Genomic DNA, 25,885 nt, shown 5'->3' on the forward strand with positions numbered 1-25,885 from the left:
AGACATTTCCTTTTGTCATAGGCTTTCGTCTTTCACAATGCCGCCCAAGGCTCCCAAGGCACCCATTACGTGCAACTGGGTGAGGTCCAACGTTACTGATGACACCTTAGATGATTTCGTGAAGACGGGTTACCTGCCTAAGAAGGAGGTCATGTCCTATTGTGCCCCTGACCCGTCGGAAGAAAGACCTCAACCAAGAGATGGAGAGGTTGTGATATTTGCTGATCACATGAGCCGGGGCTTTGCACCTCCCGGCTCAAAATTCTTTAGAGATGTTCTGAACTTCTTCGATCTGCGACCGCAAGACATAGGACCCAATTCCGTGTCAAACATTTGCAACTTTCAAGTGTTCTGCGAAGTATACCTTGGGGAAGAGCCCAGCCTACTGCTCTTTAGGGAGCTGTTTTATCTGAACCGCCAGAACGAGTGTGCCAACGGGCCTAGCTTGGAACTTGGCGGAATTTCAATCCAACGTCGGAGAGATTGCCTCTTTCCCTATGCTGAACTGCCAAGCCACCCGAAGGACTGGAACCAGACATGGTTCTACTGCCAGGATACTTCTCCGGCTGATGAGAACCCTCTGCCCGGCTTTCGCGCCCTGCGTCTGGAGTCAAATCACCCCCTGCCAGACAAACTATAACAAGCTGAACGTCAACCGCTCATCCCACCATCAACAAGATAAAAACTCTTCTGGGAAATGGTCTTAACGGCATTGATCTTGTCCGGATCTGGATTGCCTGGCGGGTGATTCCATTGAGCCGCCGCCCCGGCTTAATGTGTGATTATACGGGCCGGAAGGATGACCCTCTGCGGCACAGCCCCAACGACTTACCTGAGGACGTCATTGACGACATGACCAAGTCCCTTCTGAACGAGAGCTTGGCAGACTGCGGGAGGACAGGGTTAAACCCCTTCTGCAAAGCTAACCCGGCTCCGGCGGTAAGCCACTGACCTGAGCACCTTGCTTTCCCTTTTAATAGTTTTCATCTTAACCTTAAGAAATCTTTGTTGTATTTTCAGGCTAATGATAAGTTCTGAAAGGTCAAGTATGATCATGAGGCGGCTAAAAAAGCCAGGAAGGCTAAGAAAGCCGCCAGGAGAGCCGCTCCCCGCAAGAAGGGGAGTAAACCTAGCGCTTCAGACCTACTTCATCTGGAGGACACCTCCGAGTCAGAGGTAACCCTTCATTCTTATGCTCTTCTCCTATTATTTTGTTGTTCTTAACCACCTTATCGACACTGATTATCAGCAGGAGGACACCGGAGCGAGTAACCCGGTGATTGAAGAGGTAACTATACTTTCCTCCGACTCGGAGCCCTTGCCAAGGCTGAAAGTCCGAAGAGTAACCCGGAAAGTAAGATTTTCCCATTCTTTAGCTTATCAAGATCCTCAATTTCTTTTGAAGCAACATAGTCATGAGAGCCGGAGGCAAACCCGGGCCAACAAGGATGCAGACCTCTACTTCGGCTTACCTGAAGCATCAAGGAAGCGCCAGACCGAGGTTATCTCCAACTTATATCCTTTTCATCCTTTGGCGGGCATCACACGTCAACCACTCAACTCTTCTGATTCAAATTATCAGGAAACTTCACCTTCCTCCGGTGACTCCATGCAATCTAACTTGCCGGCTTTCAAGACTGCACCCGGGTAATGACGATCATCTTATTTTGTGTTTTATCTTACTCATGTTTTTGCACTAACCTTTTGACTTTCAGCGCACAAGCAAAGCTCAGCAAGAGGGCAAAGAAAAATCACCCGGTCGAAGAACCGGTCTTGACTGAACCCACCGCCTCTGCTTCTGAGCCGCCGTCTGCACCAAACACCACCACTCCAACTGAACAACAAGCCACGGAGAGTTCTGACAACCCGGAGATCCCCAGCTCAGCTCAACCGGCCGATGACCCGGATGTGGTGATTACCCGCCGAATATGTTGAGCCGGGAAGACCCACTGTGCTGGCCAGATGCTCTGCCAAAGAAGAACTGCTGGAGCGCCGCAAGGCCAGACTGGATATCACTGACTACGCTAACTTGAGCATTGGAGACATTGTTTCTGGTTACATTGGTCAAGTGCACAACAGCCGGGACCTGGAGATTGACATGGTAAAGCAGATACAACAAAAATCTGAGGTACAACTCTCTTGCTTACTCCATAGTCATCCTTACCATGCTAGCCCCCAAGTCTATTACTTATGATAGAATATGTTGTAGACTTAACTTCCGGCTTACCTTCATGAACCGGCACTATAAATAGAATCTTTCAGCATACATTAGCCCCCAAGTGCCAAGTGTCTTTGCTTGCAAAGTGCTTGGGACTTTAATGTTGCATGATGATTACTCAAACTGTAACCCGGAATTTGTACAGGCTGCTTGCAAGAAACTTGAATCCGAAATCTCTGAGCTGAAGAACCGCCTGAAGACTCAGGAAACTGAGACCCGGAAGGCCAACGCCAAATTTGAGTTCAGTGTTGCCGCCTAAGAAAAACTGAAGAAGAAATTTGAAACAGAAAGAAAGACTTGGGCCTGACCCGCCGGCTCGCGGGGGTGGTCTTCCCTTGCGACGGTTGTTGCCCTGCGCATTGGCATTGGCCACAAACTCCATGCTGCCATCAGCCTTACGTTTGTTACCTCCCTGGCTCGCCGGGTTATGCTGAGGGCCCTTGCCATTCCCGTTCTTTTTTCCCTTCCCTGTCCTTTCATCATCCGACGCGGGATCCTTGGTACTATCAGAGTCGGCGTACTTGACCAGAGCCGCCATCAGCGTACCCATATCATTGCAATCGCGCTTGAGCCGCCCGAGCTTCATCTTCAAAGGCAAAAAACGACAATTCTGCTCAGGAGGAGGAGGCGGAAGGCGCCTTTGGTTGAAGCACTTGTTAGCATAGTGACCTTTCTGCTAACACTTGTTGCAAGTCACCTCTGAGAGTGGACGGTGATAAGGAGCATTGGACTTTGGAGCTTGATTCTGAGACTTATTCTGATAGCCAGAGTTGGAAGAGTTGGAAGAACCATGGCCACCTTTGTTCTTCTGCTGGTAAGGCTGACGAAACGGAGGAGGAGGAGGCAACCAGAACTTCTGTTGCTTAGCTGTCACAAGTGAGGAAGAAGAAGACTGAACTGCGTCTCTGACTCTCTTCTTAGAAGCCTCACACTTGAGCTGAGCAGCCTCTTGCTTCAGTGCCATATTGTAGAATTGATCAAACTGAGTAGGCTCAACAAGAACGAGAGCTAACTGCAGATCCTCTTTAAGGCCACCTCTGAAGTGATAGATCATACACTTTTCATCAGGAACGTCTTGTTTAGCGAAGCGAGCAAGTTTCTGAAACTGGATGTTGTATTGATACACAGACATGTTGCCTTGCTCCAAGTTCTGTTAAGAACCAGAAGATAACAGCAACTAGCCCACTTCCAACAGAGATTTGGGCATCAAGATGACCTCTAATGAACATGGTGCAATTGAACAAAATGAAGAACATCACGAGACAAAGAATTTGACATACTACACGCATGAATCGGAGCTACATGCAAGGAGTTATGCAACGAGGAACACGGACACTTGCTATAGAATATCCCAGACTTAGAAAAAAACTAGGGTTCGGGAAGTCAACCTCTACAGTGCGGATCTGGATCGGGAGCAACAGGAGCTCGAGGAGCTCGCCGGTGGCGGTTGCCGACGGCGGCGCGGAGAGGGAGGAGGTGCCGGGGAGGCGCGGTGGCCGGCGGGAAGAAGGGCGGCGCCGGAGGGAGGCCACGTCGGGCGCGGGCGGCCGGCGGCTGCGAGGACGGCGGGGCCGGCCGGCGGCGGGGCGGCGCGGTGCCGGCGCGGAGGCGGCGGGGCGAGGCGGAGGTCGGGCGGCTCGGGACCCGTGGCGGCGGCGCGGAGGTGGACGCGTCCGGCTCCGCCCGGACGTGTCCGGCGGCGGAGAGGGACGAGGGTTAGGGTTGGACTGCGTTCGTTTTTCGGGAGAGATGCCAATTTATAGGTAGAGGGAGCTAGGAGACTCCAAATGAGGTGCGGTTTTCGCCCACACGATCGTGATCGAACGACCTAGAGCATGGAAGAGAGTTTGGTGGGTTTTGGGCTGGTTTTGAGGGGGGTTTTGCTGGACACTCAAATGGACATGACGGATGCCCGGTTAACCGTTGGAGTACCAAACGACCTCCAAATGGAACGAAACTTGACCGGTGGTCATCGGGTGGTATATTAAAGCCACTTGACAAGCTTCGGTCCATTCCGAGAATGTTTGACACCCGCACACGAAAGAAAACCAGAGGGGTGCACCGGAGGAGATAGGAGCGCCGGATTGCAAAACGAACAACGGGGAAAATGCTCGGATGCAAGAGACGAACACGTATGCAAATGCAATGCACATGATGACATGATATGAAATGCATGACATGAACAAAATGCAAAATGAAAGAAAAACCCGACCACGGAGGGAACATCATATCACATAGCCGAAAATGGCAAGAGTCGGAGTTACAAATATGGCAAGTTACATCCGGGGTGTTACAACACTCCACCACTACGAGAGGATCTCGTCCCGAGATCTAGGACTGAAAGAACTCCGGATATTCGGAACGGAGATGGTCCTCGCGTTCCCAGGTGGCTTCCCGGTCGGAATGGTGCGACCACTTCACTTTCAGGAATTTGATTGACTTGTTGCGAGTCTTGCGCTCAATTTCTTCAAGGATAGCAACGGGGTGCTCATGATAAGACAAATCTTCTTGGAGGTCAATCTCTTCGAAGTTGATAGTGCGCTCAGGCGTCTTGAAGCACTTGCGGAGCTGTGACACATGGAACACGTCGTGCACGTTCGCGAAGTTGGAAGGAAGCTCAAGTTGATAGGCGAGGTCGCCTCTTTTGCCAATGATCTTGAAAGGACCCACGTATCTAGGGGCAAGCTTCCCTTTGATACCGAAGCGACGAGTGCCTTTCATTGGAGAGACGCGGAGGTAGACATGGTCTCCGATCTCGAAAGCCAACTCATGGTGCTTACTATCATAGTAACTCTTCTGGCGCGATTGCGCAGCTTTGAGATTATCACGGATGACTTTACACATTTCTTCAGCTTCAGTGATTAAGTCATTGCCAAGAAGTTGGCGTTCACCAGTCTTTGACCAATTGAGAGGAGTACGGCACTTTCTGCCATAGAGAATCTCGAATGGGGCTTTGCCCGAACTCGCTTGGAAGCTGTTGTTGTAGGAGAATTCAGCATATGGAAGACAATCTTCCCATTTCATGCCAAAGGAAATGACACAAGCCCTGAGCATATCTTCAAGAATTTGATTGACTCGCTCGACTTGGCAACTAGTTTGAGGATGGAAAGCTGTGCTGAAGCGAATGTTTGTGCCCATGGCCTTCTGGAAGGAGTCCCAGAACTTAGAGGTGAAGATGCTTCCACGATCTGAAGAAATCAATTGTGGAATGCCGTGCAAGGAGACAATTCTGGAGGTGTATAGCTCTGCCAGCTGAGCTGCTGTGATGGATTCTTTGATTGGAAGGAAATGAGCCACTTTAGAAAGCTTGTCAATGACAACGAAGATAGCATCATTTCCGTGCTTGGACTTGGGAAATCCAGTCACGAAGTCTATTTCGATATGATCAAACTTCCATTCTGGGATAGCAAGAGGTTGGAGGAGACCAGCTGGTCGTTGGTGTTCTGCTTTCACTCTTCGGCAGACATCACATTCATTCACGAACTGAGCAATTTCTCGCTTCATTCGAGTCCACCAATACGACTGCTTGAGGTCATGGTACATCTTCGTACTTCCAGGATGAATGGAAATGAGAGAATTGTGCGCCTCATTCATAATGACTTTCCTTAGATCACCTTTAGGAACCACAATCCGGTCCTCGAAGAATAAAGTGTCTCTGTCATCAATGCAATAGCACTTGTATTTGGAAAGACCCTTGTCGATACCATGTTTCACCTTCTTCACCATGGCATCAAGGAGTTGTGCCTCACGAATTTGATCTTTCAAAGTAGGAGAGACTATGAGGTTGGCAAGAAAGCCTTGAGGAACAACTTGGAGATTCAGCTTGCGGAAAGCTTCACAAAGATCCGGTTGAAATGGCTTGAGAATTAAGCTGTTGCAATAAGCCTTCCTACTTAAAGCATCTGCAATGACATTAGCCTTGCCTGGAGTATATTCAATACTTGGATTGTACTCTTGGATCATTTCGACCCATCGAGTCTGCCTGAGGTTGAGGTTGGGCTGAGTGAAGATATACTTGAGACTCTTGTGATCGGTGAAAATGTCCACTTGTCTTCCCAACAAGAGATGTCTCCACGTTATTAATGCATGGACAACTGCCGCCAACTCAAGATCGTGAGTGGGGTAGTTCTTCTCGTTGGGCTTCAACTGACGAGAGGTATAGGCCACAACTTTCTTCTCTTGCATTAACACAGCACCGAGACCTTGGAGAGAAGCATCACAGAAAACTTCAAACGACTTGGATTCATCCGGAGGAGTCAAGACAGGAGCTGTGACTAGTTTCTCTTTGAGAGTGTTGAAAGCAACGTCACACTCAGGAGACCAGACATACTTCACATGCTTCTGGAGGAGGTTGGAAAGAGGCTTTGCAATCTTGGAGAAATTCTCAACGAATCTTCGGCAATAGCTTGCAAGACCAAGAAAACTGCGGAGCTGCTTGACATTTTGAGGAGGTTTCCAATTCACAATTGCGGACACCTTCTCGGGGTTAACAGCGATGCCCTTGGCAGAGATGATGTGACCAAGGAAAAGAACTTCATCAAGCCAAAACTCACATTTAGAGAACTTCGCATAGAATTGATACTCTCTGAGCTTGTCAAGCACCAATCGCAAATGTTTGGCATGATCCTGCTTATTCTTGAAGAAGACCAAGATATCATCGAGATACACCAGGACGAATTCATTGGTATAGGGGTTGAAGATGAAATTCATCATCCGAGAGAATACCGGAGGAGCATTGACAAGGCCGAAAGACACGACAGTATATTCATAAGAACCAAAGCTTGTTCTGAATGCTGTCTTGGGAATATCTTCTTCACGAATGCGAATCTGATGATAACCCATATGAAGGTCAAGCTTCGAGAATACTTTAGCACCCTTGAGTTGCTCGAATAGCTCGTTGATGTTGGGAAGTGGATACTTGTTCTTGATTGTCTTCTTGTTCAATGGACGGTAGTCGACACAAAGTCGGTCCGTGCCATCCTTCTTCTTGACAAAAAGAACACCACAACCCCATGGAGAAGAACTCGGTCTGATCAAACCCAGACGCTCTTGTTCATCGAGCTGTTTCTTCAATTCCTTCAGCTCGTTGGGTCCAAGCTTGTATAGACGCTTGCAAACGGGTTCAGTGCCAGGCTCTAGTTCGATAACGAACTCAACTGGCCGGTGAGGAGGCATACCCGGAAGCTCTTCTGGAAAGACATCTTGATACTCACAAACGACTGGAATCTGAGAGATGGCATTCAATTCGCCCTTCTCATTGAGAGAAAAGAACCGAATGGTTTCATCACGAGCAGCATAGATAATCACATCCTCAGACGAGTGTGTCAATTGAATTTCCCTGGCAGCACAATCAAGTTGAGCCTTGTGCTTAGAAAGCCAGTCCATCCCGAGAATAAGATCAATATCCGAGTCACCAAGAACAACTGGAGAAGACTGAAATTCATAGTCGCCCATCTTGATGGAAACATCCGGAACCATCATACTAGAACTCAAACGTTTACCCGGAGAAACGACATCCATGGGTTTACTCAGATGAGAACAAGTGAATTCATGCTTGGCAAAAACGGTCTTGACATGAAACAGAGCGAAGCACCAGTATCAAAAAGAACTTTTGCAGGAATATCATTAACAGGAAGATTACCCATTATCACATCAGTAGATTCCTCCGCTTGAGCTGCATTCATCATGTTCACCTTTGCAGACTTTGGATTATGCTTGACCACTGCATTGCTGGAAGATCTGACAGGAGGAGGAGGCGGAAGGCGCCTTTGGTTGAAGCACTTGTTAGCATAGTGACCTTTCTGCTGACACTTGTTGCAAGTCACCTCTGAGAGTGGACGGTGATAAGGAGCATTGGACTTTGGAGCTTGATTCTGAGACTTGTTCTGATAGCCAGAGTTGGAAGAGTTGGAAGAACCATGGCCACCTTTGTTCTTCTGCTGGTAAGGCTGACGAAACGGAGGAGGAGGAGGCAACCAGAACTTCTGTTGCTTAGCTGTCACAAGTGAGGAAGAAGAAGACTGAACTGCGTCTCTAACTCTCTTCTTAGAAGCCTCACACTTGAGCTGAGTAGCCTCTTGCTTCAGTGCCATATTGTAGAATTGATCAAACTGAGTAGGCTCAACAAGAACAAGAGCTAACTGCAGATCCTCTTTAAGGCCACCTCTGAAGTGATAGATCATACACTTTTCATCAGGAACGTCTTGTTTAGCGAAGCGAGCAAGTTTCTGAAACTGGATGTTGTATTGATACACAGACATGTTGCCTTGCTTGAGATTGCGGAACTCCTCACGCTTGCTCTCAACAACACTTTGTGGAATATGGTGCGCTTTGAAGTCCCGACAGAAGTCAGTCCAAGTGATCACACGACCTCCTCTGGAATCTTTGTATTGTTGATACCAATCAGCAGCTTGGTCCTTGAGCTGGAAAGAAGCGAACTTGACATAGTCCTCAGGCCTGACATTGCTACATTCGAAATGCTTGTTGATGTCCATGAGCCAATCATCGGCATCCGTGGCCTCGGCACAGTAGCTGAAAGACTTGGGCTGATTTGCGAGAAACTGGTTGAGAGTAGCAAAGTGAAACTGATTGTTGCCTTGACCTTGATTGCCTTGATTGCCTTGCCCTTGAGTACGTTCTTGCAAGAGTTGCAGAATCATCTGAGCATTGGCGTTGGTGGCTGCCATGATAGCTTGCCATGCCTCCGGAGGTGGAGGTGGTGGCGGAGGGTTCGACTGACTCCCTTCATTGCGATCCGGATTCTGACGCGTTGGCGGAGCCATCCTGAAGAGGGTGACATCCGTTAGCATCTTGATAGACAAATAGATAAGTAGGATCAACGGATAGAAATTGCAACATATAGTCTTCACAATAAACATTCGAACGAAGGTGAACGAATGAATTCCGTAGTAAATCATCACACCTCCATTAGTTGAGAAGCCACTTAGAAAAAGATATGGAAACAACGCATGACTTCGAAGCAACTCGAATATCACAATTTAAAACAAAACAAAGTATTGGCTTGCAGAATAAGCCGGAACAAACATATGATAGAGATTTCGTCCGAAGTTTTCGTGGTGGGACCCACACGGGCTCAATCGTACAGCACCATCATGTACAAGGCTGTGCACATGACATACGAAGCGTCCCCGAGTCGGCATAGCCAAGGACTCTTTAAGACACTACGAGACCACTGTAAAATCAACCGTGGAAAGGCGGACCACTAGACGTCGAACCCCAATCTCATATCATGCGTCTGTCGGAAGGATATTCTAAGGCTACTTGAATTCCCACTTATAAACTCCCGAAACTTTCTGGTTATGCAATCTGGTGTTGGGGATACAGGGGACACAAAATATATCACCCAAACTAGCAATCCCTAGATCCAGCTGTATCCATCCGTCAACACATAACCAAGAAACCTTCGGAAATCGTTTACCTCAACCTTCGAAAAACATCCGTTATACAAGTTATGGCAATACTCCCGAACTCCCGCCCCAGTACTGGGTGGCGTCGAGGTGATCTCACCAACAACTGCATAAAAGAGATTTCGATGTCGGCGAAACTCAGGTATTCCAGAACTGCAACGATAAAATTGTGACGACAACACCTCGGAGCTCAACTCCCTGGGACACTGCCACAACCCCTAAATGACAGGAGGCACCAAGAACAATGTTCTCGTCACAAAACCATCGGAACGATTCCAAGATACCCGCGTGATCCTAAATTTTTTTTAGTGAAATTTGAGGAGAGAATAGTCAAAACTTCTACGTCAGGAGACCTCACCAGAGCGACGAAGGGACTGAGGAGTAAAAAGAATCCTACTCTCCGATATATATAATCCTAAGACTTAAAACATTTTTGTTCTAGACTCAACAACGCCAGCGATTCGATCAAGCAGGGGCTCCTAAGTCGGGGATGGCTCTGATTACCAACTTGTAACGCCCATGATGCGGCTATATCTCCCACGTGTCGAGGCACGACTTAGAGGCATAACCGCATTGTGGTTTTGTCGCAAGAAGGGTCATCTTCACACAATCCCATGTAATGAACAAGAATGGGATAAAGAGTTGGCTTACAATCGCCACTTCACACAATACATAAATATAATTCATACATCATCCAAAATGCACACATATAGACCGGCTACGGTCAAAATCCAGATAAAAATAAGACAACCCCAAATGCTAGATCCCCGATCGTCCCAACTGGGCTCCACTACTGATCATCAGGAAAAGAAACATAGTAACGACCACGTTCCTCATCGAACTCCCACTTGAGGTCGATCTCGTCAACTGCACTGGCAGCGTCGGCACCTGCAACTGTTTGGTAGAATCTGTGAGTCACGGGGACTCAGCAATCTCACACCCGCGAGATCAAGACTATTTAAGCTTATAGGAAAGGAAGGTGTAGTGGGGTGGAGCTGCAGCGGCAAAAGCATATATGGTGGCTAACTTGCGCAAATGAGAGCGAGAAGAGAAGCAACGGAACGGCCGTCAACTAGCAATGACCAAGAAGTGATCCTGAACTCCTACCTACGTCATACATAACACAGACCGTGTTCACTTCCCGGACTCCGCAGAGAAGAGACCATCACGGCTACACACGCAGTTGATGTATTTTAATTGGGTCAAGTGACAAGTTATCTACAACAGGACATTAACAAATTCCCATCTGCCTCATAACCGCGGGCACGGCTTTCGAAAGATAATACCCTGCAGGGGTGTCCCAATTTAGCCCATCATAAGCTCTCACGGTCAATGAAGGAAAAACCTTCTTCCGGAAAGACCCGATCAGTCTCGGAATCCCGGTTTACAAGACATCTCGACAATGGTAAAACAAGACCAGCAAAGCCGCCCGAATGTGCCGACAAATCCCGATAGGAGCTGCACATATCTCGTTCTCAGGGCACACCGGATAAGTCAAGCTACGAGTAAAACCAGACCTCGAGTTTCCCCGAGGTGGCCCCGCAGGCTGCTCGGTTCGGACCAACACTCGAAGGAGCACTGGCCCGGGGGGGTTAAAATAAGATGACCCTCGGGCTCGCGAAAACCCGGGGGAAAAGGCTTAGGCGGCAAATGGTAAAACCAAAGTTGGGCCTTGCTGGAGGAGTTTTATTAAAGGCGAACTGTCAAGGGGGTCCCATAAATCACCCGACCGCGCAAGGAACGCAAACTCAAGGAACATAATCCCGGTATAACAGTAACTAGGGCGGCAAGAGTGGAACAAAACACCAGGCATAAGGCTGAGCCTTCCACCCTTTACCAAATATATATAGATGCATTAATTAAATAAGAGATATTGTGATATCCCAACATATCCATGTTCCGACATGGAACCAACTTCAACTTCACCTGCAACTAACAACGCTATAAGAGGGGCTGAGCAAAAGCGGTAACTTAGCCAAACAACGGTTTGCTAGGAAAGGATGGTTAGAGGCTGACATGGCAATATGGGAGGCATGATATAGCAAGTGATAGGTAGCGCAGCATGGCAATAGAGCGAACAACTAGCAAAGAAAAGATAGAAGTGATTTCGAGGGTATGGTCATCTTGCCTGCAAGGTTCTCAGAGTTGTCGAAAGCTTGATCCTCGTAAGCGTACTCAACAGGTTCCTCATTCACGAACTCGTCTCCCGGCTCTACCCAAGACAAGAACACAAACAAACGGAACCACAATCAACAACGAGAAATGCACAAGCAACATGATGCAAAACATGTCTGATATGCAAGATATGATATGCGATGCATATGCGTGCTCCGGAAGGAACATGATGAACAAGGCAGTAACATGGCAAACTAAGCATGCCATTGGAAAGATGAGATGATTTCGGTCGAAATCGATATAAAGATCACCGGAAACGGATGCACGGTTTGCAAATGGCAAGCAAAACAAGAATGACACGAATCTGCGATTAACAGCATGATAGCACTTAAAATGCAACAAACAACAATGCTACAGCACCCCAACATAGCAACAAAGCATATGACAGTAATCTACAGGAGATGCTTGACAAAAGATGAACACTGAGCTACTGCTAGTTCACAACATATCAAGCTCAAACAAGCATGGCAAAAGTGCAAAAGATAACAGGATCACAGACTTGGAGAAAAACTGGACATGGCAGAAAACAGTATCAGGTAGCAATGTTCAGGGCACGAAATCAACTTGCTACAGGAACTTAACATAGCAAAACAAGACATGGCAGTGTTCTACTAAATGCATATGACAAAAGTCCCTTAATGACCATAAGCCAAAAAAGGACCAGAAGATATGATGGCAAGCATGTAAACATAGCAAGTTTCGTTATCAGGTTTCAGACTTAGCAGAAAACAGAGCATGGCAGAAACAATAATATGAAGGCCTATTTGTGAGCTTGATGCACTCACTACAGAGCAATGCATGACAAAACATGGCATACACCCTTGGAAAGATGGCATGGCAAACAACAAAACACATGTAGAGCTCATGGCATACACCCTTGGAAAGATGGCATGGCAAACAACAAAACACATGTAGAGATCATGCCCATAAGATGCACAGATTTAAAGATACAAAAATGACAAATTTCCAAGTTCTGTTAAGAACCAGAAGATAACATCAACTAGCCCTCTTCCAACAGAGATTTGGGCATCAAGATGACCTCTAATGAACATGGTGCAATTGAACAAAATGAAGAGCATCACGAGACGAACAATTTGACATATTACACGCGTGAATCGGAGCTACATGCGAGGAGTTATGCAATGAGGAACACGGACACTTGCTGTAGAATATCCCAGACTTAGAAAAAAAAACTAGGGTTCGGGAAGTCAACCTCTACAGTGCGGATCTGGATCGGGAGCAACAGGAGCTCGAGGAGCTCGCCGGTGGCGGTTGCTGACGGCGGTGCGGAGAGGGAGGAGGTGCCGGGGAGGCGCGGTGGCCGGCGGGAAGAAGGGCGGCGCCGGAGGGAGGCCACGTCGGGCGCGGGCGGCGCCGGCGGGGCGACGCGGGCACCGGCGGCCGGCGGGGCCGGCCGGCGGCGGGGCGGCGCGGCGCCGGCGCGGAGGCGGCGGGGTGAGGCGGAGGTCGGGCGGCTCGGGACCCGTGGCGGCGGCGCGGAGGTGGACGCGTCCGGCTCTGCCCAGACGTGTCCGGCGGCGGAGAGGGACGAGGGTTAGGGTTGGACTGCGTTCGTTTTTCGGGAGAGATGCCAATTTATAGGTAGAGGGAGCTAGGAGGCTCCAAATGAGGTGCGGTTTTCGCCCACACGATCGTGATCGAACGACCTAGAGCATGGAAGAGAGTTTGGTGGGTTTTGGGCTGGTTTTGAGGGGGGGTTTTGCTGGACACTCAATTGGACATGACAGATGCCCGGTTTACCGTTGGAGTACCAAACGACCTCCAAATGGAATGAAACTTGACCGGTGGTCACCGGGTGGTATATTAAAGCCACTTGACAAGCCTCGGTTCATTCCGAGAATGTTTGACACCCGCACACGAAAGAAAACCAGAGGGGTGCACCGGAGGAGATAGGAGCGCCGGATTGCAAAACGGACAACGGGGAAAATGCTCGGATGCAAGAGACGAACACGTATGCAAATGCAATGCACATGATGACATGATATGAAATGCATGACATGAACAAAATGCAAAACAAAAGAAAAACCCGACCACGGAGGGAACATTATATCACATAGCCGAAAATGGCAAGAGTCGGAGTTACAAATATGGCAAGTTACATCCGGGGTGTTACATAGGCCCCTTGAAATCCTTGGGCATACGTTCATTACGAAGAGCCGGCACCAGACAAGGAACACCTGCGGTCCTCGTAGGTATACCCGCATCGGTGGAAGCCGTTGGATAAGCCGGGAGTGGCTGGTAAGCCGTCAACTTAGCCCCCTGCTCCGCCTCTTGCCGTGCTCGGTCTTGGTCTACCGTGTTAGGGGCTCCATTATGAACCGGGCCGTGGCCAGGAGGCAAGTCACGGTGTCGGACATTGCTTGAGCCGGTCGCCGAAACATGTGCCTGCAATAACTCGGGCTCCGGCCTGGACGAGGGGTTGAATGAATCCTGTCCCGGCTATAAGAATATGCCTCCTGTTGCGCCAGAGCCGTCTGAAGGAGTTCTCTGACCCGGCGGGTTTCAACCGTCGTCGGTGAGTCTCCGTCGATTGGGAGAGCCACCAGTCGCGCCGCCGCGGCGACCATGTTTTCCAACGGGTTGGCATAATGACCCGGTGGTATTGGCAAGTACTGAGGCGGGGTAGTGTTCACCCGGGGAGGCCCCATCACTTGGGGCTGAATTGACGTTCCAGCTCCAGGCGCCATGATCTCTAGCGGGTTACTGGGCCCTGCACCAGGCGTGTTGAAGAGGTTTCGAGGGTCGTAAACCGGAGGGAGTCGAGATTGAGCCTTCTGATGCCTCCTTCTCATGACCTCATTGGACGCGTTCTGATCCATCATGAGCCGGAAAGATTGCGCCTGAATCAGCTGAGTCTGGGCATCAAGAACCGCCCTCTCGGCAGCCATCCTAATCCCTTCCGCCGACAGATCCTACTTGGCTTTTGTTAGATCCAGCTTTAACTGTGCCACCTCCGCATCATGCTGAGCCTGATCTGCTGGGGCGACCGTAGCAGTTAACAGGGCCGTCAACTTGTCTGTGAGATCCATCAGCACCTGTGCCGACGAGTGCCCAGGGCCTCCTGCCCCAGTAGCGGGGTTTTGAACAGGTTGTAAGCTGGCCATGAAGATTCCAACCCGGCTCGGCGGCTCAGAGGGGTCCGGAATACTGTCGCCGTCGGAGCAACCCCTGAGCCTGCCATCTTGAAGTTGGTATAATGAGTTTGTCTCATCCGTGGACGACTCGCCGTCAGAGCGGGCGACCACCTCATCACCAGATCCAGATCCTTCAGAGAGTCCTTCATGGATGCATCCCACAAAGGCACGCTTCAAGGCAGGCAGAGCCCGGGCGGGTCGTGCACGCTGAGCCGTCTCGATGAGATCGGCGCAGAGGTCCAGCTCAAGGCCCGGCTCACCAATCTTGCCGATGAAGACATGGATTCCGCCGAAGGGGACCCGGTACCCGTACTCGATTGAGCCAGCGTCGGGGCCCCAGTTTGCATCGTCGATGTAGAGCTTGCCGCGATGACTCTTGGTCATCCGGCCCACAACGTATCCCTTGAGCCCTTCGAAGCTGCCCTTCAAGAACTCAAATCCACCGTGCACTGGCCCCACGGTGGGCGCCAACTGTCGTGGAATTGTCACGGCAGATGTCCTCATGCAAGGACTTAGTCATGGAGCCATCGCAACTAGGAAGCTTAAAGGGGTTAAGCGGGACAAGGAACACGAGGGTTATACTGGTTCGGCCCCTTACGGTGAATGTAAAAGCCTACGTCCAGTTGAGGTGGTATTATTTAGGGTTTCGACGACCAGGGAGCTTAATTGCTATGCCTGGCTATCAATCTGTTGTCTCTCTCCCTGAACCGCCGCCGGGTCGTCCCTTTATATAGAGAGGTTGACGCCCAGCGGCTCTCAGAGTCCCGGCCGGCTTATAACAGTATCCGGCTCGGACTCTTAACTACTCTTGCCTTACACTACAAGTCTTGCCATAACGGCGGTTTATCACTATGGGCCTTAAGCCGCCTCCGGGTCTTAAGCCCATTATTGATCCGCCATCCTCAAGCTTGGTACTGGGCTTCTCGTGATGATCTGTACGAGTAACCCGACCCCTCCTGGGCGGGTGACTCTAATGGTTATATCCTCAACAGGTAGGATTATGCTATGCGATGCTACTTGGAGGACTTCAATCTACTCTCTTCTACATGCTGCAAGATGGAGGCTGCCAGAAGCGTAGTCTTCGATAGGACTAGCTATCCCCCTCTTATTCTGGCATTCTGCAGTTCAGTCCACCGATATGGCCCTTTACACATATACCCATGCATATGTAGTGTAGCTCCTTGCTTGCGAGTACTTTGGATGAGTACTCATGGTTGCTTTTCTCCCTCTTTTCCCCCTTTCCCTTCTACCTGGTTGTCGCAACCAGATGCCGGAGCCCAGGAGCCAGACGCCACCGTCGACGACGACTCCTACTACACTGGAGGTGCCTACTACTACGTGCAGGCCGCTGACGACGACCAGGAGTAGTTAGGAGGATCCCAGGCAGGAGGCCTGCGCCTCTTTCGATCTGTATCCCAGTTTGTGCTAGCCTTCTTATGGCAAACTTGTTTAACTTATGTCTATACTCAGATATTGTTGCTTCCGCTGACTCGTCTATGATCGAGCACTTGTATTCGAGCCCTCGAGGCCCCTGGCTTGTATTATGATGCTTGTATGACTTATTTTATTTTTAGAGTTGTGTTGTGATATCTTCCCGTGAGTCCCTGATCTTGATCGTACACGTTTGCGTGTATGATTAGTGTACGATTGAATCGGGGCGTCACAGTATACAACACGTACACGTATATATATATATATATATAATACAACTCTAACAGAATGTGCTCTGGCTCCTAGCCCCCGATCCTGGCCGAGGGGACACATACCATTGTTACATTGGAGTTTAAAATGGAGCCTTCTCAGGATGTCTGCATTCTCGGCCGTCCGATCAGGTGTCCAAACGAATCCCGACCCTCAGATCTTCATATGGCTTGATCTGGGCCGTTGGATCCTTCTAATGTGACAATCAATGAATAGTGTCCAGACTTGCTACACCCGCGTTTTACTGGGCGCACCGTTCGTGCCACCGCGTGTAGTTCTCGGTGCCCGCCGAGGGTACTTTCGACATTCCACGTCCGAGCCGTTGCGTGGCAGTCCGTGGCTGGCTGCGAGCACACGAAGGCGAAGACGGCGCTCGATTGGGTGAGAACCCTAGCTTCCTCGCCTCGCCCCAACCTTCCTCCTCTCCCGGTTCCTTCTCCCTCCCGTGTAACGCCCACGATGCGGCTATATCTCCCACGTGTCGAGGCATGACTTAGAGGCATAACCGCATTGTGGTTTTGTCGCAAGAAGGGTCATCTTCACACAATCCCATGTAATGAACAAGAATGGGATAACGAGAGTTGGCTTACAATCGCCACTTCACACAATACATAAGTATAATCCATACATCATCCAAAATACACACATAGACCGACTACGGTCAAAACCAAATAAAAATAAGATAACCGCAAATGCTAGATCCCCGATCGTCCCAACTGGGCTCCACTACTGATCATCAGGAAAAGAAACATAGTAACGACCACGTTCCTCATCGAACTCCCACTTGAGGTCGATTGCGTCATCTGCACTGGCATCGTCGGCACCTGCAACTGTTTTGGTAGAATCTGTGAGTCACGAGGACTCAGCAATCTCACACCCGCGAGATCAAGACTATTTAAGCTTATAGGAAAGGATGGTGTAATGAGGTGGAGCTGCAGCCGGCACTAAGCATTAATGGTGGCTAACATACGCAAAAGAGAGCGAGAAGAGAAGCAACGGAACGGTCGTCAACTAGCAATGATCAAGAAGTGATCCTGAACTCTTACTTACGTCATCCATAACTCAAACCGTGTTCACTTCCCGGACTCCGCCGAGAAGAGACCATCACGGCTACACACGCGGTTGATGTATTTTAATTGGGTCAAGTGACAAGTTCTCTACAACCGGACATTAACAAATTCCCATCTGCTCATAACCGCGGGCACGGCTTTCGAAAGATAATACCCTGCAGGGGTGTCCCAACTTAGCCCATTTTAAGCTCTCACGGTCAACGAAGGAAAAACCTTCTCCCGAAAAGACCCGATCAGTCTCGGAATCCCGGTTTACAAGACATTTCGACAATGGTAAAACAAGACCAGCAAAGCCGCCCGATGTGCCGACAAAACCCGATAGGAGCTGCACATATCTCGTTCTCAGGGCAACACCGGATGAGACATCCTACGAGTAAAACCAGACCTCGAGTTTCCACGAGGGGGCCCCGCAGTCTACTCAGTTCGGACCAACACTCGAAGGAGCACTGGCGGGGGGGGGGGGGTTAAAATAAAGATGACCCTCGGGCTCGCGAAAACCCAAGGGAAAAGGCTTAGGTGGCAAATGGTAAAATCAAGGTTGGGCCTTGCTGGAGGAGTTTTATTCAAGGAGAACTGTCAAGGGGGTCCCATAAATCACCCAACCGCGTAAGGAACGCAAACTCAAGGAACATAATCCCGGTAAGACGGAAACTAGGGCGGCAAGAGTGGAACAAAACACCAGGCATAAGGCCGAGCCTTCCACCCTTTACCAAATATATAGATGCATTAATTAAATAAGCGATATTGTGATATCCCAACATATCCATGTTCCAACATGGAACCAACTTCAACTTCACCTGCAACTAACAACGCTATAAGAAGGGCTGAGCAAAAGCGGTAACTTAGCCAAACAACGGTTTGCTAGGGATGGTTAGGGGCTGACATGGCAATATGGGAGGCATGATATAGCAAGTGGTAGGTAGCGCAGCATGGCAATAGAACGAACAACTAGCAAAGCAAAGATAGAAGTGATTTCGAGGGTATGGTCATCTTGCCTGCAAGGTTCTTAGAGTTGTCGAAAGCTTGATCCTCGTAAGCGTACTCAACAGGTTCCTCGTTCACGAACTCGTCTCCCGGCTCTACCCAAAACAAGAACACAAGCAATGGAACCACAATCAATCACGGGGAATGCACAAGCAACATGATGCAATACATGAATGATATGCAAGATATGCTATGCGATGCATATGCGTGCTCCGGAAGGAAAATGATGAACAAGGCAGTAACTTGGCAAACCAAGCATGCCACTGGAAAGATGAGATGATTTCGTTCGAAATCGATATAAAGATCACCGGAAACGGATGCACGGTTTGCAAATGGAAAGCAAAACAAGAATGACACGAATCTGCGATTAACAACATGATAGCACTTAAAATGCAACAAACAACAATGCTACAGCACCCCAACATAGCAACAAAGCATATGACAGTAATCTACAGGAGATGCTTGACAAAAGATGAACACTGAGCTACTGCTAGTTCACAACATATCAAGCTCAAACAAGCATGGCAAAAGTGCAAAAGATAACAGGATCACAGACTTAGAGAAAAACTGGACATGGCAGAAAACAGTATCAGGTAGCAATGTTCAGGGCACGAAATAAACTTGCTACAGGAATTTAACATACCAAAACAAGACATGGCAGTGTTCTACTAAATGCATAAGACAAAAGTCCCTTACTGACCATAAGCCAAAAAGGACCAGAAGATATGATGGTAACCATGTAAACATAGCAAGTTTCGTTAACAGTTTTCAGACTTGGCAGAAAACAGAGCATGGCAGAAACAGACATTATGAGGGCATCTTTGTGAGCTTGAGGCACTCACCACAAGGCAATGCAGGACAACACAAGCATACCTACAGAAAGATAGCATGTTTATAAAGCTAGCCATGGCAAGAGAAAGTACATAGCGTGTATGAAACAACTACAACAAGCTTGGCAAAATTGAATATCATGCTAAGAATCTGCCAGGAATATTTTTATAGAAAAAGTAGAGCAAGATTGAGTCATGCTATGGCACTCCATAATTTGCAAACAAAGGCATAAATGGATCAATTACAACAATATTTACAAAACATCCTTACTGAACATCACCAAAATAAGCATGGATCCCTCTGTAGACACATGGATACATAGCAACAAAATAACAGCAGTCACAGACTTAGAGAAATCACCAAGTCCCTAAAATCAGAAACATTACGGAGCCTAGTTTGCATGCTTGTGCTAGTCACCACAGAGATCACAAAAATACATGGCATACACTTCTGTAAAGATGACATGGCATACAACAAAATACATGTAGAGCTCATGCCCATAAGATGCACAGATTAAATGCAACAAAAATAACAAATCCTCAAGTTCTGATAAGTAACAGCAGATAACAGCAACTAGCACTCTTGCGCCAGAGATTTGGGCATCAAGATGGACTCAAATGAACATGGTGCAATGGAACAAAATGAAGAGCATCTCGAGCGAACATTTTGATATAATACACGCGCGAAACGGAGCTATATGCAGAGAGTTATGATGCGTCAAAGTATGCCACAGAATGTAATAATCTCAATACTTTGAGAAAAATCGGGAAGGGAGAGAAGAGGTCAACCGAGGCGGATCCGGATCGGGCGCGGCGCTCGAGCTCGGGGACGGCCGGAGTTCGCCGGAGGGAGGGCGCCGACGTGGAGAGGAGGAAGCAGGGGTCGGTGGCGCGCGCGGCGCCGTGCGCGCGGAGAGGGAGGGAGGCCGCCGGAGCACGGGCGACGGGCGCCGAGGTCGGCTGGAGGCACGGGGTGGCGCGGCGGCCGGCGGTGATGGCGCGCGGCGGCGGCGAGGCGGCGGCGGAGGTGCGGAGGCGCTGGAGGGAGACGGCGGCGGGGCGCGCGGGCTCACGGACAGGCTCGGGGGGGCCCGACGCGGGCCTCGACGGGCCGCGGGCGGAGGAGAGAGAGTGCCGGCGGAGGCTGACGTGGCGCCCTCTGGTTGGTCAGGCGCGGCGGCGGATTTCGTCCGGCCGGACCGGACACGTCCGGCGGCGGAGAGGGAGCGGGGCTAGGGTTGATCTGCGAAATATTTCGGGAGGGGAGGTGTATATATAGGTAGAGGGAGCTAGGAGACTCCAAATGGAGTGCGGTTTTCGCCCACACGATCGTGATCGAACGACCTAGAGCATGGAAGTGACTTAGAGGGGTTTTGGGCTGTTTAGAGAGGGGGTTTTGCTGCAACACACAAACGGACTTTGCGGTTACCCGGTTAACCGTTGGAGTACCAAACGACCTCCAAATGGAACGAAACTTGACCGGTGGTCTACCGGTGGTATACCAAGGCCACTAGACAAGCCTCGGTCCATTCCGAGAACGTTCAACACCCGCTCACGAAAAGAAACGAAAAGGGGTGCGCCGGAGGAGATGGGAGTGCCGGATTGCAAAACGGACAACGGGGAAAATGCTCGGATGCAAGAGACGAACACGTATGCAAATGAGATGCACATGATGACATGATATGAGATGCATGACATGAACAAAATGCAAAAATGGAAAAGAAAACCCGACCACGAAGGGAATATCATAACACATAGCCGAAGATGGCAAGAGTTGGAGTTACAAATATGGAAAGTTACATCCGGGGTGTTACATCCCGTTCCAAACCAGCCACCACCCCCGCCCTGCCGTCGATCTCCTCTCCCCCAACCTCGGTGCCGCCTCCACCCTCTCCCCATAGGCGCCCACCGCTGCTATTTCACCTTCTCGAGAAGGTCAGGTGGAGGTAGATCCGCCACGCCACACAGTGCTGCCGTTCCCGAGCCCATTGACGAAGGAGATGCATGGCCATCCCCTCCCCGCGCGGTGGTGCACGTAGGAGGTGCACGTCTCCGTCGAAGTCGTCGTGCCTCCCTCCATATTCTGTGCTGCCGATGGCGATGGCCACCAGTGAGCAGCACACACTTACAGCGCGAACCACCACCACCATGCTCCTCCGAAGGTAAGCCCACTTTGTGATGGCTACTCATTATTCCTGCTGGTGCTAATCTTGTTTCCCGTGGATGCCTCTACCAGATCTGCCGCTACTCGTCACTAGTAGAAAAAGGGTCAAATGTGAAGCACATTAGTGCCGGTTTGATTTTGAGCCGGCACTAATGTGTCTATTAGTGCCGGTTCCAACGGCTAGGCGGGCGGAGATCGTTAGTACCGGTTCGTGAGCAACCTTTAGTACCGGTTTGTGTCACGAACCGGTACTAATGAGGCTGCGTCAGGCTGTGGTCAGGCTGGGGCCCCACGGGAACTGTTGAGGATATAACCATTAGAGTCACCCGCCTAGGAGGGGCCGGGTTACGTCATAATGATCATCACGTGAAGCCCAGTACCAAGCTTGAGGATGGCGGTTCAGTAATGGGCTTAAGACCCGGAGGCGGCTTAAGGCCCGTAGTGATAAACCGCCGTTATGGCAAGAATTGTAGTGTAAGGCAAGAATAGTTAAGAGTCCGAGCCGGACACTGTTATAAGCCGGCTGGGACTCTGAGAGCCGCTGGGCGTCAACCTCTCTATATAAGGGGACGACCCGGCGGCGGTTCAGGACAAGCAACATCAGATTGATAGCTAGGCATAGCGGTTAAGCTCCTTGGTCATCGAAACCCTAAGTAATTCCACCTCAACTGGAGTAGGCTTTTACCTTCACCGTAAGGGGCCGAACCAGTATAATCCTAGTGTCCTTTGTCCCGTTTAACCCCTTTAAGCTTCCTAACTGCGATGGCTCCACGACTAAGTCCTTGCACGAGGACATTTGCCGTGACAATTCCACGACAGTTGGCGCCCACCATGGGGCCCGCGCACGGTGGATTTGAGTTCTTGAAGGGCAGCTTCGAAGGGCTCAAGGGATACGCTGTGGGCCGGATGACCAAGAGTCGTCGCGGCAAGCTCTACATCGACGATACAAGCTGGGGCCCCGACGCCGGCTCAATCGAGTACGGGTACCGGGTCCCCTTCGGCGGAATTCACGTTTTCATTGGCAAGATTGGCGAGCCGGGCCCTGAGCCGGACCACTGCGCTGACCCCATCGAGACGGCTCAGCGTGCAAGACCCGTCCGGACTCTGCCTGCTTTGAAGCGTGCTTTCGTGGGATGCGTCCATGGAGGACTCTCTGAAGGATCTGGATCTGGCGATGAGGCGGCCGCTCGCTCTGACGGCGAGTCGTCCACGGATGAGACCAACTCGTTGTACCAGCTTCAAGATGGCAGGCTCAGGGGTTGTTCCGATGGCGACAGTGTTCCGGACCCCTTTGAGCCGCCGAGCCGGGTTGGAATCTTCATGGCCGGCGCACAACCTGTTCAAAACCCCGCTGCTGGGGCAGGAGGCCCTACGCACTCGCCGGCTCAGGCATTGATGGATCTCACAGATAAGATGACAGCCCTGTTAACTGCTACGGTCGTCCCAGCGGATCAAGCTCAGCATGATGCGGAGGTGGCACAGTTAAAGCTGGATATAGCGAGAGCCAAGGAAGATCTAGCAGCGGAAGGGATCAGGATGGCTGCAGAGCGGGCGGCTCTCGACGCCCAGACTCAGCTGATTCAGGCACAGTCTTTCCGGCTCACGATGGATCAGAACGCATCCAATGAGATCATGAGAAGGAGGCATCAGAAGGCTCAATCTCGACTCCCTCCGGTTTACGATCCTCAAAACCTTTTCAACACGCCCGGTGCAGGGCCTAGTAACCCGCCAGAGATCACGGCACCCGGGGCTGGAACGTTGTTTCAGCCGCAAGTGATGGGGCCTCCCCGTGTGAGTACTACCCCGCCTCAGTACGTGCCAATACCACCGGGTCATTATGCCAACCCGTTGGAAAACATGGTCGCCGCGGCGGCGCGACTGGCGGCTCTCCCAATCGATGGCGACTCTCCAACGGCGGTCGAAACCCGCCGGGTCAGAGAACTTCTTCAGACGGCTCTGGCGCAACAGGAGGCATATTCATATAGCCGGGACAGGATTCATTCAACCCCTCGCCCAGGCCGGAGCCCAAGTTATAGCAGACACATGGTCTCAGCGACCGGCTCAAGCAACGTCCGGCGCCGTGACTTGCCAGCGGGCCACGGCCCGGCTCATAACGGAGCCTTTAACGCGGTAGACCAAGACAGAGCACAGCAAGAGGCGGAGCAGGCGCCTCAGTTAACGGCTTACCAGCCCCTCCCGGTTTATCCGACGACTTCTATAGAGGCGGGTATACCTACGAGGACCGGAGGTGTCCCTTGTCTGGTGCCGGCTCTCCGTAATGAACGTTTGCCCAAGGATTTCAAAGGACCTAGGAAGGTACCTAATTACACGGCTGATTTACAACCCGACGCATGGATCAAGAGCTACGAGATGGCTATGGAGTTACTGGAGGTTAGTGAAGCGGCAATGGCCAAATACTTCACCATGATGTTGGATGGGACTGCCCGCACTTGGTTGAAAGGACTGCCGCCTAACTCCATCGGGTCATGGGCCTAGCTAAAAGCCCGGTTTATCCAGAACTTCAAAGATACATGTAGGCAATCTATGTCCATTGTGGATTTGATGAACTGCAAACAGCAAGAGGGTGAGTCTACAACCCATTGGGTTCGCCGGGTCAAAGAGATAATACATTCGTCTGATAAGATGGATGCCGGCTCTGCAGTTTTAATGTTGGAGCAAAATTGTCGTTTTGCGCCCCTAAAGATGAAGCTCGGGCGGCTCAAGCGCGATTGCAATGATATGGGTACGCTGATGGCGGCTCTGGTCAAGTACGCTGACTCTGATAGTACCAAGGATCCCGCGTCGGATGATGAAAGGACAAGGAAGGGAAAGAAGAATGGCAATGGCAAGGGCCCTCAGCATAACCTGGCGAACCAGGGAGGTAACAAGCATACGGCTGATGGCAGTATGGAGTTTGTGGCCAACGCCAATTCACAGGGTAACAACCACTGACGTAAGGGGAGACCACCTCCCCGAGCCGGCGGGTCAGGCCCAACGCTGGAGCAGTTGTTGAATGAGCCTTGTCCAAGGCATGGCTCTAGGGAGAAGCCGGCCACTCATCTATGGAAGGACCGCGCAATCATGAAGGCCTTCAAAAATTCCAATGCTTTTAATGGCAACAATGGCCCGGGCGGCGGCTCAAATCCCAATTCTCAGAGTTTCCAAGGGGGTTTTAATCAGCAATCTGGCCAGGGTAATCAGCAGCAGCAACAGGGGGGATACTAGACCAATCCAAAGGAGCTCAATGGTGGGCAGTATCATGTGTTTACTACCAGTCTGTGCAAGCGAGACCAGAAGCTTCATAAGAGGGCTGTAAATGCTGTTGAGCCGACGGTTCCCCGTTATTTGAGATGGTCTGAACAGCCTATTGTGTGGAGTAGGGAAGATCACCCTCCCCGGGTTGATAATCCGGGTCACCTGGCCTTGGTGGTGCCTCCTCAGGTTGGAGGTTATAAATTCACTAAAGTGCTCATGGACGGAGGCAGCAGCATCAACATCCTCTATTATGAGACCTTCCGTCGTATGGGATTAACTGATAAGAACCTCAGCCAGTCCAATACCGTTTTCCATGGGGTGGTGCCCGGTAAGTCGGCGTATCCAGTTGGTAAGATCGAGCTGGAAGTAGCCTTTGGAGAGGAGTACAACTACAGGGCGGAAAAACTAACCTTTGAGGTGGTTAAGATAAGAAGTCCGTACCATGCTCTATTTGGGCGGGCGGCTTACGCCAAGTTCATGGCGCGGCCGTGTTACGTGTATTTACAGCTCAAGATGCCGGGTCACAATGGGACCATTACGGTTCATGGCAGCCGAAAGATAGCCTTGGAATGTGAGGAAGGTGACGCTGCTTATGCTGGGTCTGTTTGTGCGACAGAGGAATTGAAGTTTTACAAGGATAATGTTGACCCGGCAGATATGACGTCTTTGAAAAATCCAACCACGGAGCATGAGCCGGCAATGAAATTTAAGTCAGCGGATGAGACTAAACTTGTTGATTTTGTTCCACGTGACTCATCTCAGCAGTTCAGCATCAGTGCCAATCTGGATCCGAAATAGGAAGGCGCGCTCATCGAGTTCATCCGTGAGAACAGGGACATCTTTGCATGGAAACCTTCTGACATGCCGGGTGTACCTAGAGAACTCGCTGAGCACACCCTTAATATC

General features: G+C 50.3%; 1 long non-coding RNA gene across 1 annotated transcript; it reads left to right on the forward strand.

Annotated features, from left to right (window-relative positions):
* Positions 1-1,535: 1,535 nt before the first annotated feature.
* On the forward strand, positions 1,536-16,548 carry LOC141042424 (uncharacterized). Its single transcript, XR_012205145.1, has 3 exons — positions 1,536-1,647; positions 1,716-2,128; positions 16,243-16,548. It is a non-coding gene; the product is annotated as an uncharacterized lncRNA (long non-coding RNA).
* Positions 16,549-25,885: the final 9,337 nt, after the last annotated feature.

This window comes from Aegilops tauschii, chromosome 3 (assembly GCF_002575655.3).
Source record: "Aegilops tauschii subsp. strangulata cultivar AL8/78 chromosome 3, Aet v6.0, whole genome shotgun sequence".
NCBI lineage: Eukaryota > Viridiplantae > Streptophyta > Magnoliopsida > Poales > Poaceae > Aegilops > Aegilops tauschii.